This window comes from Xyrauchen texanus, chromosome 29, assembly GCF_025860055.1.
Source record: "Xyrauchen texanus isolate HMW12.3.18 chromosome 29, RBS_HiC_50CHRs, whole genome shotgun sequence".
Lineage (NCBI taxonomy): Eukaryota > Metazoa > Chordata > Actinopteri > Cypriniformes > Catostomidae > Xyrauchen > Xyrauchen texanus.
In genome coordinates, this window is record NC_068304.1 from 2058946 (window position 1) to 2078286 (window position 19341).

The 19341-nt window shown below is 40.5% G+C and overlaps 1 protein-coding gene across 9 annotated transcripts in view; it reads left to right on the top strand.

Annotated features, from left to right (window-relative positions):
* Window positions 1-9240: 9240 nt before the first annotated feature.
* The window catches only part of ppfia1 (PTPRF interacting protein alpha 1), a 108401-nt gene continuing 98300 nt past the window's right edge, over window positions 9241-19341 (top strand). For all 9 annotated transcript variants that reach the window (XM_052097797.1, XM_052097800.1, XM_052097799.1 and 6 more), the window contains exon 1: window positions 9241-9999. The gene's annotated coding sequence lies outside the window, so the exon portion shown is untranslated. The remainder of the gene's footprint in view (window positions 10000-19341) is intronic.

Consider the following 19341-nt stretch of genomic DNA (forward strand, 5'->3'; position numbering starts at 1 on the left):
TGGGCCGGCCTGCTGGAGATGCGGAGACCCGGGCCACTTCCGGGATCAGTGTCCGCTGATGGAGGTGGGGACGGTGGTGCGGGTCCCCGATATCCAGCAGACTGCCCCCGATCGGGCTGGAGCGTACCGGTTTCCGGTAAGGATCAAGGGGGGTACTTACCAAACATTGCTGGATACAGGGTGTAATCAGACCACCATCCACCAACGCTTGGTTCAACCCGGGGCTTTGGGCACAGCTAAGCTGGTGAGGATGAGGTGTGTGCATGGGGATGTTCACAAGTATCCTATGGTGACCTTGCTGATAAAATTCCGGGGGGAAAAACATAGCTTGGAGGCTGCGGTTAGTTCCGCCTCACTCATCCGCTGATTTTGGGGACTGATTGGCCGGGCTTTAAGAAAATATTAAGGGGAATTTGTGCGGATGGGTCCTGCACTAAAATAGGGAGGTGTGCGATGTGCGATGCGTTGGCAGGGGAGGCAGAGCCGGGGCCGTCCTCGACGGCTTCCAGTCAGAATGACGAGGGAAGGGGCGAGGTTATCGCCCCTCCTCTCAGGGAATTCCCGGAGGGGGACTTCCCTTTGGAGCAGTCGCGGGACGAAACCCTCAAGCACGCCTTTGACCAAGTGAGAGTAATTGATGGTCAAAAACTCCGGCCGGGCATCGCCATTTCATACCCTTATTTTTCCATTATAAATGACCGGTTATATAGAGTGATGCAGGACACTCAAACAAAAGAGAATGTGTCACAATTGTTAATTCCACGGAACCGCCGGGAAATGGTTTTCCAGGCAGCTCATTATAATCCCATGGCAGGTCACCTAGGGGAAAGGAAAACACTGCTCCGTCTAATAGCCCGTTTCTATTGGCCGGGCATTGGCGGCGACGTCCGCAGGTGGTGTGCGGCGTGCCACGAATGTCAGCTGGTAAATCCGCCGGCCACCCCAAAAGCGCCATTGCGCCCCCTTCCACTAATCGAGGTCCCCTTTGAGAGAATTGGAATGGACCTCATCGGGCCATTAGAACGGACAGCACGCGGACATCGCTTTGTATTAGTCCTGGTGGATTATGCAACGCGATATCCGGAAGCAGTGCCCCTGAGCAACATCTCAGCACGTAGTGTTGCAGGGGCACTCTTCAAAATAATCTCCCGGGTGGGGATTCCGAAAGAAATCCTCACCGATCAGGGCACGACGTTTATGTCACGTACACTTCGCGAGCTTTACGGACTGTTGGGCATTAAATCGATTCGCACTAGCGTTTACCATCCGCAGATGGATGGCCTAGTGGAACGATTTAATAAAACACTCAAAAATATGATTCGTAAGTTCGTGCACGAAGACGCTAGGCTCGACCCCCTGTTATTTGCAGTACGCGAGGTCCCGCAAGCCTCTACAGGATTTTCCCCATTTGAGCTGCTGTATGGGCGGCGCCCGCGCGGGGTGCTTGACGTCATCCGCGAAGCATGGGAGGAAGGACCTTCGACTAGTAAAAATGAAATTCAATACGTTCTTGATCTTCGAGCAAAACTCCACACACTGGGGCAATTAACACAGGAGAATCTGCTCCAAGCGCAAGAGCGCCAACGCAGGCTGTATGACAGGGGTACTCAGCTAAGGGAGTTTGCACCGGGAGATAAGGTACTTGTATTGCTCCCAACATCGATCTCTAAATTACTCGCCAAGTGGCAAGGACCCTTTGAGGTCACACGACGAGTAGGTGAACTCGATTATGAGGTTAAACGTACCGATAGAGGGGGCGCACGTCAAATTTACCACCTTAACCTCCTGAAATTGTGGAGGGAGGAGGTGGCCTCTGTGACATTGGCCACGGTAGTTCCGGAGAGGGCGGAGCTCGGGCCGGAGGTAAACAAAACCCCCAATCTTAACATCCCGGTTACTTGTGGTGATCACCTCTCACCGCGCCAACTCGCGGAGGTTTCAGAATTACAAAAAGAATTTGCAAATGTGTTTTCAGAATTACAAAAAGAATTTGCAAAGGTGCCGTACAGATCTCATACAGCACCACATCGATACCGAGCCGGGGGTGGTGGTTCGTAGCTGCCCCTATCGCTTACCGGAACATAAAAAAATAGTTCGGGAAGAATTGGATGCAATGCTTGAATTGGGAGTAATAGAAGAGTCCCACAGTGATTGGTCCAGCCCGGTGGTTCTTGTTCCCAAGAGCGATGGGTCTGTTCGATTCTGTGTGGATTACAGAAAAGTCAACGTGGTGTCTAAATTTGACGCGTACCCAATGCCCCGTGTTGATGAACTGCTCGATCGGTTAGGTACTGCTCGTTTTTATTCGACCTTGGATTTAACGAAGGGTTATTGGCAGATCCCCTTGACACCAATGTCCCGTGAGAAAAACACCTTCACCACGCTGTTTGGATTACACCAATTTGTGACGCTTCCTTTCGGTTTGTTTGGGGCACCAGCCACTTTTCAGCGTCTCATGGATAGGATCCTCAGACCTCACACCGCGTATGCCGCTGCCTATTTAGATGATATCATCATTTATAGTGAAGGGTGAGGGTCAAAATCCCTTGGCTCTTCAGATATATCAATACATATATATATCCTTTTATATCAATATCTATCTATATTCTGTTGCTTAACTTCTTTAATGAAGTGATGAATTAACTATATGCATGATCACATAATCAATTCTATTTTCTTATGCATAACTGAATTATACTTTGAATCATATGTGTGTTGGAATGTTAACTAGTGTCTTTTAAGGAACATTCCAGAGTCTCTCTCTCTGTCCTGCCGTAGTCTGAAGGTCCTTTGGGGATAAGTTTAGCTGTGATGAGAGGGGGCAGGGAGAATGTTAAACATATGTTCTGTGTTTGATCGTTACTTTTCTATGATTAAGTATATGGTTTAAAGTCCTATGCAATACTACCTGAATAGTAGAAGTGTGATTTTCTCTTATTATTTCTTTAGGGAAGAAAGGTATGTTATTTCTACCCCTCTCCTCTGCCTGAGGAGTGAAAATTTTATCTCTCTTGTTTTGGCTTAAATGACCTGATAATGTGTGCTCTGGCTCTCCTGTGCCCAGAGAAAAACTGTTATTCGTCAGTGTTTTGTGTGTGCGTTTGACCTTCTACCTAGGTTTTGCACCCAGGGAGGCACACCAGGCCGACTCGAAGACGCCCGCGATCATCTGCGAGGTCACTTCAGATGTAAATCTCGGGCTCTGACGACAAGTGCGCTGATTAATGTTGATAGGCTGCATAGCTCTCTATATGTTGTGACTTTATGTTCTTTTAGCCAATCAGGAGTAAAATAATGGAATGTACGTCCTTGCAAATGGTATAATTGATGTAAGATTTTGTGTAAGGTATGAGTTAGCTTTCGATCTCCTCGTGAGACTTTGCCTCTGGCTGTACCAATTTCACTGCAAACTATTCTTCAGTAAATTTTGGATTCTTTGATTGAACTTCTGACTCCTGGTGGTTTTCTTTCTCCATATCTGATCGGGTCATAACTGTTATACCCCTAACAGTTTGGTGGAGGATGCGGGCAATCACTCCGTGGTGGCATCTCTGGCAAATCAGCAAACAAGGTAGGAAGTTTTTTTTTAACTGTTAGGGCTGTCTGACTGGAAGAGATTTTGAAGGGGAGCGGGAGAGCTTCACTCCGACGAGGCGTGTGAAGAGTAATTTAATTATACTATTGAGAGTATAAGAAGTCGCTGAGAGTGCTGTTTAAGTGGCAACAGCAAACAGCGCAAGTGAAGTCGCTGAGAGTGCTGTTTAAGTGGCAACAGCAAACAGCGCAAGTGAAACGTGCTCTGTGAGGGGGCCCAGGTGGGCATGGGTGAAGCACCACCCCGGCAGAGTGCGTCCCTGGACGAGAGGTCCAGTGGCACCGTAAACCTGCTCAGTCTCTTCCAACTCAGATAGGGGTACCCCGAGCTTAGTGAATCAGGCAGTTAGGGATTCAGATATTAGTTATAAAATAAAATAAACTACAATAGGGATTGTTTTACCAGGGATGCATCAGGAGCGGTCCCAAGTAAGTAAATAAATTGTGACCCTAATTGGTATGGATCAGTATTTGTGACCAGGATGTTTGTGAAGAATACTTTGTGGTGAAATTGGTAGAAATCCAGTATTGTTGCTGCTATAGTTAATTTATCCACGTCAAATATTTGCTGCTAAAATCTTTTCGGTAGTGATTTTCAACTGTGACCAAGAAAAATGTCTGATAAAGGGAATTTTCTGAGTAGTTCTGACCAAAACGAGCAGGGCACACGCTGTAAACAGCTCTGCTCTGACGAGCTCAAATCGAAGAAATGTGCATGAAATCAAAAAGTTAACCCTTAGCGGACTGGACAAAGTTTATTCTTGGGCTGTTCTTTTCATGTCATGAATGAAGCCTGATGTAAGATTAACTCAAATGAGAGGGAGCAGCTGTTGAATGGACATGTGTCAGATCATAACTCCTTTTATATCAAAGTGATGAGTAAGAATATTTAGATTATAAAAGGAGTGATCACTTTAAAGCGATTGAATTGTATTTGGGAAATCACATTATCTGGACAAACAATAAAGCTTTGAGTGTATTGCGTTAAACTGAAGTGAAATAAGTTATTGAATTTTAAACCAAGGGTGTATTTAAGATAAGTGTTGTTATATTTAGGCTGCAGAACAAAAAAGACGCTGATAGGGCCAAATATTTATCCGTGTTTGCCTATTCATGGATTTGTAAACTGGGTGGTATACCGTTAAACCATGAAAAGGCAATTCCAAATATGATGGACGGATGGTCTAGTTTGATTGCCCAGCGTGATAGAGTGGCAAAAATTATTGGGCAGGAAGTCGGCTGTGATTTGTGTAGTTTGAGTAAGGGTTTTGAGGCTGTTTGTGAAAAAGCAGAAAGTGCTGTGAAAGATGAGACAGTTCTCCGTCCTCCCTTGGCCCCCACCTTCCCTTCTCAGACTGCTCAGGCAGCGGCTGCTTTCAGCGCTGTTGATCATACTGATAATCAGAACGATGGGCCATATGCTGAGGCACGCAGATTGTTGAATGTGGCTGTTTCGCGCCCCCCACCTTATGACATTTCAGAGATTCCTGCCGTGCAAGCAAAGCAGATTAAGCAAAAACCGGGGGCCAGAAATCTTAACTTGTCCCCCAGAGAAATGTCTAAACCCATTGAGACGGCATTCGCCGCCCCAATCCAACATCAGGATGGGGGAGGATTGAATGCTGAGATGGGTGCTGGCTGTGAGGATGGTCAATGGGTCAGACTCACAGCTGCTGAAAAAAACAGTTTGCTTGCAGGGTTGGAACCGTTTAAGTTGTATAACCCAAACAAAATTCTATGGGACAGGCTAGAGGCCGTTGCTAGGCAACAGAATCTGGGGATGGCAGATATACAGTCTTTGGTTGAGGGTTTGGTTCCCCCCAGCAAATTAAGGGCGGTTCAGATTGCTCCTTTCCACCCCAGAGTCCCCACAGATTGGCCTGAGTTTTGTGAAGCTTACTCAGATTACAAGATACGCGTGAAAGATATTTTGGGTCGGGGGTCTTTTCCCTGGACCAGTGTAACACAGATTAAACAGAGGGCTGGCGAAAACCCCTTAGAATACATTGAGCGCTTTCGCATAGCCTATGAAACGTACTGTGCTGCAAACTATTCTTCAGTAAATTTTGGATTCTTTGATTGAACTTCTGACTCCTGGTGGTTTTCTTTCTCCATATCTGATCGGGTCATAACTGTTATACCCCTAACAATAGCAATGACTGGCAGCGGCACATGCAACATCTGAGGGCCGTCCTGAGATCGCTGCGGCGGGCGGGGCTCACAGCAAATCCTAAGAAGTGCGCGATTGGGCGTGTGGAGGTACGGTATCTGGGGTTCCACTTGAGTCATGGCCAGGTGCGTCCCCAAATTGACAAAACCGCGGCGATTGCGACTTGCCCTAGACCTAAGACCAAAAAGGGGGTGAGGCAGTTCCTGGGGCTGCGCCCGTCCGGGAGAGAAAAGCGGTAAGGGCGCTTACACCTGAGCTAAATTATGTCTAACACCTGTGTCTAATTTCAGTAAGCATGGGGAGAGCGGCATAAAAGAGCAGCAGCGACAGAGCCTGAAGGAGAGAGAGAATGACAAGGGAACCCAGTGTTCCCATGAAAGACAGCATTGTGTAGCCTACCCAATAAAAAGAATAAAAACCCTGTTACCTGAAGAAGTTTTCCAGTGTTTTCCCTCCCTCAGAGCGAGAGCGTTCCACACAGTGTGACACACTTTGCAAAAGATGTGAGCATTGTTGATATGGCTTCGAGATATGAAATTAAATTCTTCCTTCCTGCTGTTGTTAAATTTACATGTATATTGTGTTTTTTTTCGCCACAGCACCACCTGAGTCTTCTCCTCCCATCTACCAGTGATGCTTGATTCTTAAATACTGATTCTTTAAATACTTACAGTCATTAGCTCGCCTGGATTTTCTGAAAATTGCAGGCTCAGAACTTTTAAATACTGCTCTTAGGGGATTCGTGTGACTGGCACCAAATTTGTGCAACAAATCTCCTTAGATACTTATATACTTTCAAGCGTTCTAATGGTTTACCATTTAATAATAGTTCAATACCATCAGAATTTAATTTATCAGAGTATATGCTATAACATATAACACAAGTTATTGGTTGACATTTTAAATCTCCAATCTATAGTCCATTTTTCCACCTTTTTAATGGCTGACTGCATACTTGAGGTGACTTGGGTCATATTTTGACCTCTCTTCCATATAGCACCATCATCAGTATATAATGCACACAAAGCCCGAGCTCCAGGACATGTCACAGCCATGCCAGAGTCAGCCTGATCCAGGCCATGTCACAGCCATGCCAGAGTCTGCCTGATCCAGGCCATGTCACAGCCACGCCAGAGTCAGCCTTATCCAAGCCATGTCACAGTCACGCCAGAGTCAGCCTGATCCAAGCCATGTCACAGCCACGCCAGAGTCAGCCTGATCCAGGCCATGTCACAGCCACGCCAGAGTCAGCCTGATCCAAGCCATGTCACAGCCATGCCAGAGTCAGCCTGATCCAGGCCATGTCACAGCCACGCCAGAGTCAGCCTGATCCAAGCCATGTCACAGCCACGCCAGAGTCAGCCTGATCCAGGCCATGTCACAGCCACGCCAGAGTCAGCTTGATCTCAACTTTCCTCTCTCCTCAAGTACGGAACCTGGGTGCCCAGTTTGATAGCCAGCTGAAATTTGACAAACATATTAGGTTCCAGTTTATTTCAGCTACATCTAATCTATAAAGTTAAACCCTTTTTGTCAGAGAAAACGTTGGAAATAGCAGTTCATGCTTTCATCACTTCACGTCAGGACTACTGTAATTCTATCTATTGTGGAATTTCGAAATCTCTTATTGCTCGACTTCATTTAGTTCAAAATGCAGCAGCAAAATTTATAAAGGAGGTTGGAAGTATGATAATGTTACCCCCATTTTAATATCACTTCACTGGCTGCTGGTTCGAGCTAGAAATGATTTTAAAATGTTATTGTTTGTTTACACAACCAATAATGTTTGTTATTGTAAAGTCATTACACAACCGAGCTCCCAGTTACTTATCAGACTTACTACATCCTTACAATCCACCTAGAAGTCTGAGATCCGGTGATCAATATCTCCTCGATGTCCCACACAAGGCTAAAGCATAGAGGAGGGAGAGCCTTTTCGGTTGTGGGTCCTATTTTATGGAATAGTCCATAAATCCAATAAAAGTATTCCCAAACCCATATATTTCCAAAATCTTAAAAAGATAATCCTAATCTACCATATCAAATGCCTTTTCGGCATCAAGTGAGATGGCAGCGACCGGAGTCTGATCATTCGCCAATATATATATATATAAATATATATATATATATATATATATATATATATATATATATATATATATATATATATATATATATATATATATATTCAGTCATATATTAGGGATTTAATACAGCCATACTTTCCAACTAGGTCTTTAAGATTTGAAGACAAAATGTTATTGCATATTCCTCGGTCACGTTGTATACGTAAGGGAGCATTTGCAGTTGCTGCCCCTAGGCTATGGAATCAGCTACCACTTGACATTAGACAAGCATCATCACTGTCTATTTTTAAACGTAGGCTTAAAACAGATTTTTATTCTCTAGCGTTTTGCAGTATTAAATGAGATTGTCTTTTTTATGACGTGTTTTGTTTTATTAATGTATTGTATATTCATCTGTACTTGCCGTGTTTGTTTTATTTTAATGTATTGTATATTCAACTGTACAGCACTTCGGTCAGCTTTGCTGTGTTTGAGTGTGCTTTAGAAATACATTTTACTTACTTACATTCCAGAAAATTTAATTCTAAAGATCCACTTCCCTCAACAATTTTTCTACTTGTATTTTCAGCTGATATTTCATTTGTTTATGGAAATGCAGATTGTTTATTCAGTGTTGAGGAATGTGAAAGAACACCCTTGATTATTTGTACTGTGATAGCTTATTTTGCTTTTGTATGCCAATACTTTTGAGATCAGTCAATAAATGCTTCTGGTATTGACTTAAATGCTGCCACCGTCTTTATGTTGTTGCAGGACATATATTTTTAAAAATGTGTCCTGTTTAGCAATTTTACACCACACAACACTGGATTAATGTAAGTAATGAATAAGTGGAATAATTAGTTACGGAGCCATGTCATTTTTGCTTATGAATGCTAAATTCTTACATAGCTTTCCACCTGTAACTTATGTAGCTAGACCCATTGAATGGGTCACCTTAATCATTATCAGAAAAATTGCCCCCCCTGAGAATTTTTTCTAGAGCCGCCACTGGTTTTGAGGAATATATAGAGTTGCAGTCTTTATTATCTTCTTTCACGTTATCTCTATTCATTTCACAATAAATTGTCTCTTCACAGCGACTTCACTTGATGTCACCAACGAACAGTCCTTGAAATGGTCTACAAGTGATAATTAGCAAACATGAAACAGGCCTACATGAATAAGATACCGTAGAATAATCACTAAAATCATACAACGTTTTGTTTATTTAGGGTTTATCATAAAATAATATGATAAATACGCAATTATGTAATGATAGATAAATAAATAAATACATTCATTACATGTTTTGTTTTCCAAGGCGTTTTCATGGAAGATATCTTTCCATCTCTGTTTCCATCTTTTGGGATTTGTGAATGGCGTCGTGACGTCAGTGCGTCCTGACCTCTCGCGAGCGCAGGAAACTGGAGCAACTCTCGCTTCATATTCTGTTTTAACCGTTTTTTTCTGTTTTAATGTGTGTTTGTTTGTTTGTTTCTTACTCAGACTGCCTGACGAAGGACTCGTTTTGCGGAAAGTGTCGTTTAATGCATGATTAGCGCCGTTGAAGTCCGTGATTTGTACTTTTATCCCGGTATTTTCCCCAGTGGATCTGATGGTGACGCGTCAGAATAACTCGCATTATTAAACGCTCTTTCACTCAGCGTTTATTATTTTTTACACTTTATTAAACATTCGTTTTAGTTTCCGATTTGTAACGCTTTAGTATTTTTTTTATTCCTGCGTTTGTATTAGGTTTATTTTGATTACTCCCCACTTTAGCTGCTAATGCTAACTAGCGCAGGCCGCTTCTGGAGATTATTTATATATTGACATTTTAATATTTATATTCTGTATGTGTATATTTGAGTATATGCTGTATATGGGAGTCTTATTGAAGTGCTTTATTGATCATTGATGTATTCTCCATCAGTGAGGTTCGTGTCTACAGTAATGAGTGATGTTTCTCTCTCATTATAAAGGCCTCTTTTATAGATTTGTGACTCAATCTTCGTCAAACCGCTTCAAAAGTGATTAATTTTAACTCGCCGTGAAGTTTGATGGCTTGACGGTTTACGACGTAGTTGATCTATTAATTGTGCTGGCTGTGATTAGACTGGATTCAAACGAGAAGAAGAGGAGAAACACCCTGCTGAGAGAGTCAAGGTAAATAAACTGCTCTACCATAAATTGCTGTCTGTTACTGTACTGTGGATGGGGGGTATGAGGACAAAAGCTAATAATAATAGTGCTAGTGTTGTGTTGCACAAGTACAATTACCAATAATATTGCCTATTTCGTCCTATTGAAATGCCTACTTCACAGATAAGAATTGGTTTTGTTTTGGGATGCAGATGTAAATTTATTGATATTAACAATAAACAAATTAACATATTAACATTAACAAAATGTATGTCGGGTAAGTTTCTTGTGGTTATGGTGTACAGTAGTGTTGTCAAAAATACCGGTACTCCGGTACCAAGTCGATACTCAAACAAAAAAGTATTTATAATACCAGAATTTCTGGAGGTACCGAGTACCCCATGCAGAGTCGGGAACTTTTGAATGCTCACAGTAAGCAAAAGATGACGACAAGCAAAGCTGCTGCGGAGTCTCAACTGAATCTTGTCGAAAAGAAAAGTGGAAAAAGCCAGGTTTGGAAATTCATAGGTTAGGGTAACATCATAGATCAGCAAAAACCTATTTGTAAACGCTGCTTTCGAAAGGAGGAAACGCATCAAACTTAATAAAGCACGTGAAAGACAAGACACACAGATTTATTCAAGCAACTAAAGCAGGTGAGTTTAAAAGCATATTATCATTTGCATTAGGGCTGAAACGTTTAGTTGACATTATCGACATCGTCGAAAATACAAAATTGACGATGTTGACGAAAATGTTCGTTGTTGATTAGTTGTTTGATCTCCGTTCACGCCTGATGGAGGAAGAATTACACAGATCAGTCCAGATGCACTCTAAACTTTCACAGTTTATTTTACGTAGATCCCAAAGTATTAGGGAATTATACAAAAAAGTACATTCAGAAGCATGTACCGTTGTGGAATAAGCGGAGGCGGAGTTCTTTAAAGGAAACATCTCGGCGTTACATCTTAAATGCAGTAAAATTGAATGCGTTATAACTTTATTAAAGTTCAAATAATACAGAAGCAGATCATGTTAATAACTATAAACTCAGAAACTGGCATTTCTCTGTGTGGTCGGTGCCTCTTCTATAAGTTGCGCAAATGTCCCAATCTAAGGGGGAGAGATTGAAACTGCACTTGGCTGAGAGAGACCGCTTCGGGGACGCACATCGATCGCGGCAGCTTAATGCAGCTAGATTAAAACTTATTTAATCATAATATCTATATATATCTATCTATATATATGTCCTTATGCATTTCTTATTATTTAGAAAAATGGCAAAATGCAGCTTTATTAAAAAGAGAGCACTTTGCACATTAGTTTGGAAATTGTTTTTTATTCAATGTATGCTTGTTTATTTAGGTTTTGTTTTTTAGTACTTGGTAAAAATTTTAATTAAAAGTTGAAGCAAATCTTATATAAGTGTTCAAAAATACTTTAAGCATACATTGTTACGTTTTGTTATAATTAAAAAATAATATATTTAAATTAAAGTGTTGCTCAATGGCATATTTTTGTTCATAGTTCTGCTGCTAATGTTTTGTTAACTTTGTTATTAAAAGAGTGTTGTTTAGTAACCTGTTTTTGTGTTTTGCTTTGGTACCGAAAATGGTATCGAGTACCGTGAAATTTCACTGGTATTGGTACCGACTACTGACATTTTGGTACCGTGACAACACTACTGTGCAGTACACCATTAAGAACAATGGTATGGTAACTTGATGTTAAATATGTATTTAAATTAATAGTTGTCATTAATCAGGGTTCGTGCTGGAAATCTTTGAAAATGCTTGATTTTTAATGTAGTGTTTTCAAGGTTTGAAAAGTGGTTGGATTTTGGATAAAGTGCATGAAATTGTAGTTGCATTGCTTTCATAATAATTTGCAATTTTACTGAATAGTTAACTATTTAGATAAAATAAGCCTAATTGCTTTTGCATAAAACGAAAACAACTCCACACAACACCACACAAGTCTGCGCGTGAGGCTGTAGTGTGATCTGCCAGTTTTTTTTTTTTATGTGCGCCCTCTGATGGAACAGAGTGCGAGATGACAACATGCTGGTTGCCGCTTCAATGAGTGTTGGCTTGAGAAAGAAAAATACAAATTATGGTTAAAACGAGGACCAAATCCTCGAGTAGCCTCCTGTAAAGTCTGCAAAAAGGATGTGCAGCTTTTCACCATGGGAGAGTCTGCACATTCAAGCCATGTGAAAGGTAAGATGTAGGGAATTTTCGATTAGGCCAATTAAGTTTATGTAAGCTAGCTGGCAAATTTGCATGCTTAATGATAGTCGATTTTGTTTTCGGGAGGTGAAAGGATGTAAAAAAGATTGTTCAGTGCGTGCGCTCACTGACTGAATTCTCTCATCATAAACAACAAAGTGCAGATACGATGTAAACAAGAGATTCATTTTTGCAGTTTCGACAGTTAGATTCAGTGATTATAACGGGAGTTTATGCGAGAGTGCATAGTGAGTTTGCGAAAGTCTTACGTTTCAGTGATGGGGACATTCGTTGCTCGATTTCTGTATATCAGTGCTTCCATTGACCATATGGCCTCTTTTTCAGACCTTAAATAAGCGTCCGGCTGGGGTTTCTAAATTTGTGAAAATATCTGGGATTCGGCTTTATTGCTTTATATATATTATGATGTGCTTCTGGTCTAATACTCCATTGTGTGTGTGCGCATATTTGCATTGCTTTAAACCCTCTTCGTAAGTCCCGCCTCGCACACCAATTAGTCGATTTTAAGAGGCTTTTAGCAACTATTGGCCAAATTCCTGCCTGTCAATCTCTCCGCAAACGCGCAAACCATTGTTGTGTTCAGCATCAAACAGTTGCTTGACAGTAGCAAATTAAAGCTGATTGGAAACAATGCCCAAATGAAAGTTAACGAAAATGTACAGAAGATTTGCAACAAAAATTCCCCATACTTTCGTCCTGGTCGCGATCCGTGGGAAGCAGAATGTATGACATGTAAAGCTGAACGTATGTGTCAGTTGCTAATAAAGGTGCAAGTGATTTAGAAGCACACATTAGCTCTGTGAAGCATAAAGGGTCAGCAATAGGTGAAAGTTCATCAGGTAAATTAACGGACTACTTTTTGCGACATTGCTACTCACCACATTGCTTCATTTTCAATGGCCATTCAAAATAATATTGAATGAAGGCACACTCATTGCATCAAATATTTTATTTAAGTACTTGGACATTCAAAAGAATGTTGGACATTTTTATTTATATATTTATATCTGAAGTGGTTATTCTGAATAAGTTTTATCTTAATTTTTTACTCAACTCTGCAAAACCGTAATGTTATGCTAATAGTGTCTTTTTCACTGTATTAAAGTTTGCATTTATAGTAACACTGTTTTGAATATGGTCACCCTACCGTTCTTTCAATTTCATCACAGTCTCAAATAACATTCAAACCCAGTTCATGTATTTCTCACTGGCAAAAATAATTGTGTGCCCTCAGTCTTTTGCGGTTAAAAAAATGCATCTATTCACGCGTCGTGTGTCACACAAGTATCTTTTTGTTTTTGCCAGCCAGGCACACTGCTAGGTGACATAGCTTAGAACAAGTAAAATAATTGACTGTTTAACCAGACTCGCACATCATCTACGAATTTAGTTTAGTTTTTTTCCGCAGTTTAAAACGTAATTTGTATTTAAGGTTAGATGCATAAGGAGTTTTGATTCTGATGGTGGAAGTTCATAAGCTTTGATGACAGGTGTCAAACATTTAGTGCCACCAAATAATTTTCCACATTCACACACAGTAATTTCTATTAACATTTGCTACACGCTAGAGACCTGTTTTCACATTGTTGCATTATATTTATTTTTTAATAGCACAATAACATCTCATTTAATGCGATGAAGTACGTATATGTATGTAAACATATAATTTTCCACACGGTGCTGTAAAAGCTTGAAAATGCTTCTTGAAAATGCTTGAAAAGGGCTTGAATTTGACTTTGGAAAAGGTGTAAGAATCAGGGGATTAATGTTCCTTTTATTAGAATACTACAAAAATTGTTAATACTTTATTATTACTCTAATTCATAACACGCAATAAACTGTTTAGCATTGTAGCTAATATGAGTGTAATGTTCAAACACATTATCTTGCATTACCACATAGCTTACATAAGAATGAATGGTTATGTTTTATTTGTGTACTATTATGTGATTTTCTATGTATAGTGAAATTGTTTTCCTACTTAGAAATATAATTAAAATTAGAGATGCACCGATTGCAATTTCTTGGCCGATTTCCGATTTTTTTGCTCGTGTGACCTGCCGATACCGATTTTTCCAATTTTCTTTCTAAGAACTATTATTGACCACATATACAAACAAAATCTACCTTTCTTCAATGCTAAATTTTCATAATAAAATAAATGATTAAACATTACAATTTCCCCCAAACTGCACTAAGTTACAGGATCTTCTCTCACTTAAACAACTCTCAAAATAAAGTGCTCTGTGACTGGAAAGAGGTAGAAATAACAATTAACTGCAAATGAGTTGCTTTATATAACATATGTCATTTTCCACTATTTTTATAAATGGATCTTTTTCTCTTTATTACTTATCTAACAAAACAATTCCAAAGATCTGTAAAACTGAAGTGTCCAATACGCTCCACTTATGTTAGATGTACAAATATCAGTTGTAAAACTGAGCACTGCTTCGGGAACGGCTTATAACCATATCTGTCAACACTCCCGTTTTTCCCGGGAGTCTCCCGTTTTGTTATTTCTCCCAAAAAAACTTCTGTAATTTGTATGGCCCAAACCACGTTATATGAATAATCACATCAATATAATATTCCAAGGTGGTCCAGTTGCCAGATCTTGAATGAAACGCATCCTACTCACACAATCGACACATCATACAAATTACAACTCATTTATGACCACAATCTGGCAACCTACAACCCAGTTGCGCTGTTGATATCTGCGCAGGCAGTAGACGCGGGATGTTAAATCAAGCATCACTGGTAGAGGGGAGGAGAAGACTCAGCTGGTGCTCTGGAGAAAAAAACTAAATATACATGTACATTTAACAACAGCTGGATGGAAGAATTGAATTTCATATCCCGAAGCCATATCGACAATGCCCACGCCTTTTGCAATGTGTGTCGCACTGATTTTACGGACACTGTGGGAAAAATTATGTTAAATCACAACGGCACAATTTGTATGTATTTAGCCTGCCTCTGCCATCCAGCACCCCCCTTCCCCTCTCCCGGATTTGTGTACCCAAATGTTGACAGATAACAGGCTGCGTGTGTTACATGACACGAGATTAAACAACTCGGGCAACGCGACGTCGGAAAGTACCTCCTACTCTGTATCGAGGAAATGTATCAGATTTCTGAAGCCTCTGTCCTCAATTATGGAGAACAGCTGGTCATCCAGGGCCATGAATTCCATAATTTTCCTCGTAATTGCTTTGGTATTTTCGTTGCTCATTCCAAGGAATGATAGGAAAGGCTGCTGGTTCTGAGCTCTGGCTAGCTTTAGCCGCTTTCACTTTTTAGCTTCTTTTTTAAAATGGCCATTTTCAGCTGGGTGATGGTGTTTTAAATGTCTAATTAGGTTTGTTGATCCGAAAGTTATTGTGGTGGTTCCCCCATGGTTTACTTCGGCCTTACAATTATTACACATTTCGAACTTTGTTTTTTTCACTCACAGTGAAGATCTTCCACACCAATGACATGTTTACGTGCGGCTGTGACGTTATTGCCTGCGCCGCTGGCAACAAAACGGACCAGCTTGGAATCGGAAAGACGTGAGGCTGACCGGCCGGTTACTGGTCCGGGCTTAGAATGCGGAAAATCGGCTAATTCCGGTCCCTGGCTGGTCGATCGGTGCATCTCTAATTAAAATATATTTAAATTATTTGATATCACGAGGAAAAGGCACCACAAACTGCAGTAAATGTCACAAAAAGAGAATCAAAAACTAGCAGGGGTGCAATAACATGCAGTTTTTTCACAAAGCTTGATTGCATAAGTTAAATTTAAGTGTATGTGTATATATGTATATATATATATATATATATATATATATATATATATATATATATATATATATATATATATATATATATATATATATATATATCAGTATATATATTTACGTTTTGCAGGGAAAGAAATTTACAGTGCAAATTATGGGTTGATCCAGGGAAGCTTGTGCTTCAGATGCTGGAAATGTCCCACCCCTTTCTGAAATGAAAATATTATTGGTTAGCAAATATCCATTTGTGTCTGAAAGGAGCAGTCTGATTGGTGGATCAGCTTAGTTGGACTGTCTGTCTTGCCAGTGCCATCAGTTGTGCTCCCGCAGCTCTGTGCGCATTTAGAGTGAATATCTGTTTGGGGAATATCTTTAAAAAAATATATATGTGTGTATATATATATATATATATACACTCACCTAAAGGATTATTAGGAACACCATACTAATACTGTGTTTGACCCTTTTTCGCCTTCAGAACTGCCTTAATTCTACGTGGCAAGAAATGTTGGCCCATATTGATAGGATAGCATCTTGCAGTTGATGGAGATTTGTGGGATGCACATCCAGGGCACGAAGCTCCCGTTCCACCACATCCCAAAGATGCTCTATTGGGTTGAGATCTGGTGACTGTGGGGGCCATTTTAGTACAGTGAACTCATTGTCATGTTCAAGATACCAATTTGAAATGATTCGAGCTTTGTGACATGGTGCATTATCCTGCTGGAAGTAGCCATCAGAGTATGGGTACATGGTGGCCATAAAGGGATGGACATGGTCAGAAACAATGCTCAGGTAGGCCGTGGCATTAAAACGATGCCCAATTGGCACTAAGGGGCCTAAAGTGTTCCAAGAAAACATCCCCCACACCATTACACCACCACCACCAGCCTGCACAGTGGTAACAAGGCATGATGGATCCATGTTCTCATTCTGTTTACTCTGACTCTACCATCTGAATGTCTCAACAGAAATCGAGACTCATCAGACCAGGCAACATTTTTCCAGTCTTCAACTGTCCAATTTTGGTGAGCTCTTGCAAATTGTAGCCTCTTTTTCCTATTTGTAGTGGAGATGAGTGGTACCCGGTGGGGTCTTCTGCTGTTGTAGCCCATCCGCCTCAAGGTTGTGAGTGTTGTGGCTTCACAAATGCTTTGCTGCATACCTCGGTTGTAACGAGTGGTTATTTCAGGCAAAGTTGCTCTTCTATCAGCTTGAATCAGTCGGCCCATTCTCCTCTGACCTCTAACATCAACATGGCATTTTCGCCCACAGGACTGCCGCATACTGGATGTTTTTCCCTTTTCACACCATTCTTTGTAAACACTAGAAATGTTTGTGCGTGAAAATCCCAGTAACTGAGCAGATTGTGAAATACTCAGCCCGTCTGGCACCAACAACCATGCCACACTCAAAATTGCTTAAATCACCTTTCTTTCCCATTCTGCCATTCAGTTTGGTGTTCAGGAGATTGTCTTGACCAGGACCACACCCCTAAATGCATTGAAGCAACTGCCATGTGATTGGTTGATTAGATAATTGCATTAATGAGAAATTGAACAGGTATTCCTAATAATCCTTTAGGTGAGTGTGTATAAAGATATATATATATATATATATATATATATATATATATATATATATATATATCACGTGGCTTGTTGATTGTATTACCGGAGACCTAGTGTGTGTGGAGGCTCACGCGGCATCCACACATAACTCGCCAAGCACCCCATCAAGAGTGATAGCCACAATATAGCTACCACGAGGAGGTTAACCCAACGTGACTCTACCCAACCTAGTAACCGGGCCAATTAGTTGCTTAGGAAAACTGACTGGAGTCACTCCGCATGCCCTGGATTCAAACTTGCAACTCCATGTGTGGTAGACAGTGTCCAAACTTTAAAGAAGGTTATTCTACATTCTACTTGCCAATACGTACTATAGTTCTTCCATTTTGGCATTTGTAATGTCATAAACACAGCAGGTAAGACCGTGGATGGCTCATTACTACGGAAATTAGTCAAATGTAATTTAAAAATAAACTTATGATACAAAGGGTCTTTTCCAAAACTTAGTGAGCTGCCTCCGGAGGCAGCACTTTAAGACATCATAGGCATGCTCCTGACGTGAAGGATGTTCCAAAAGGTAGGGATAATGCTGCACTACTTAACTTTGTGCTCTCTAGTGACATCTGTGGTTGAAATTTTAAATTGCAAGCAATTTGGTATACAATTTAATATTTAAATCTGAAATATTGCTTGCTTTGTTGAAGATAAAGAACACTCGTATTCACATATTTTGAATGAATGAATTTTGTAGTGCTTTTCTGATACTACATTCAAAGCACTTTACAAAAAGAACAGGGTACATATATACATACATACTGTGTAGTGTTGTCACGGTACCAAAATTTCAGTAGTCTGTACCAATACCATTGAAATATTCGATACCATTTTCGGTACCAAAGTAAAAACAGGTTACTAAACAACACTCTTTTATTAACAAAGTTAAGAAAAAATTAGCAGCAGAACTAAGGATAGAAATATGCTATTGAGCAACACTTTAATTTAAATAGGCTATATTGTTTTTGAATTATAACAAAACTGTACAATGTATGCTTAAAGTATTTTTTAACACTTATATAAGATTTGCTTCAACTTTTGCAACTTTTAATTTTAAGTTTTTACCAAGTACTAAAAAAAAACAAAATAAACAAGCATACAATAGAAAAAATAAAAACAATTTCCAAACTAATGTGCAAAGTGCTCTCGTATTAATAAAGCTGCATATTGCCATTTTTCTTCATGATAAGAAATGCACAGTGACATACACTCACCTAAAGGATTATTAGGAACACCTGTTCAATTTCTCATTAATGCAATTATCTAATCAACCAATCACATGGCAGTTGCTTCAATGCATTTAGGGGTGTGGTCCTGGTCAAGACAATCTCCTGAACTCCAAACTGAATGTCAGAATGGGAAAGAAAGGTGATTTAAGCAATTTTGAGCGTGGCATAGTTGTTGGTGCCAGACGGGCCGGTCTGAGTATTTCACAATCTGCTCAGTTACTGGGATTGTCACGCACAACCATTTCTAGGGTTTACAAAGAATGGTGTGAAAAGGGAAAAATATCCAGTATGCGGCAGTCCTGTGGGCGAAAATGCCTTGTTGATGCTAGAGGTCAGAGGAGAATGGGCCGACTGATTCAAGCTGATAGAAGAGCAACTTTGCCTGAAATAACCACTCGTTACAACCGAGGTATGCAGCAAACCATTTGTGAAGCCACAACATGCACAACCTTGAGGCGAATGGGCTACAACAGCAG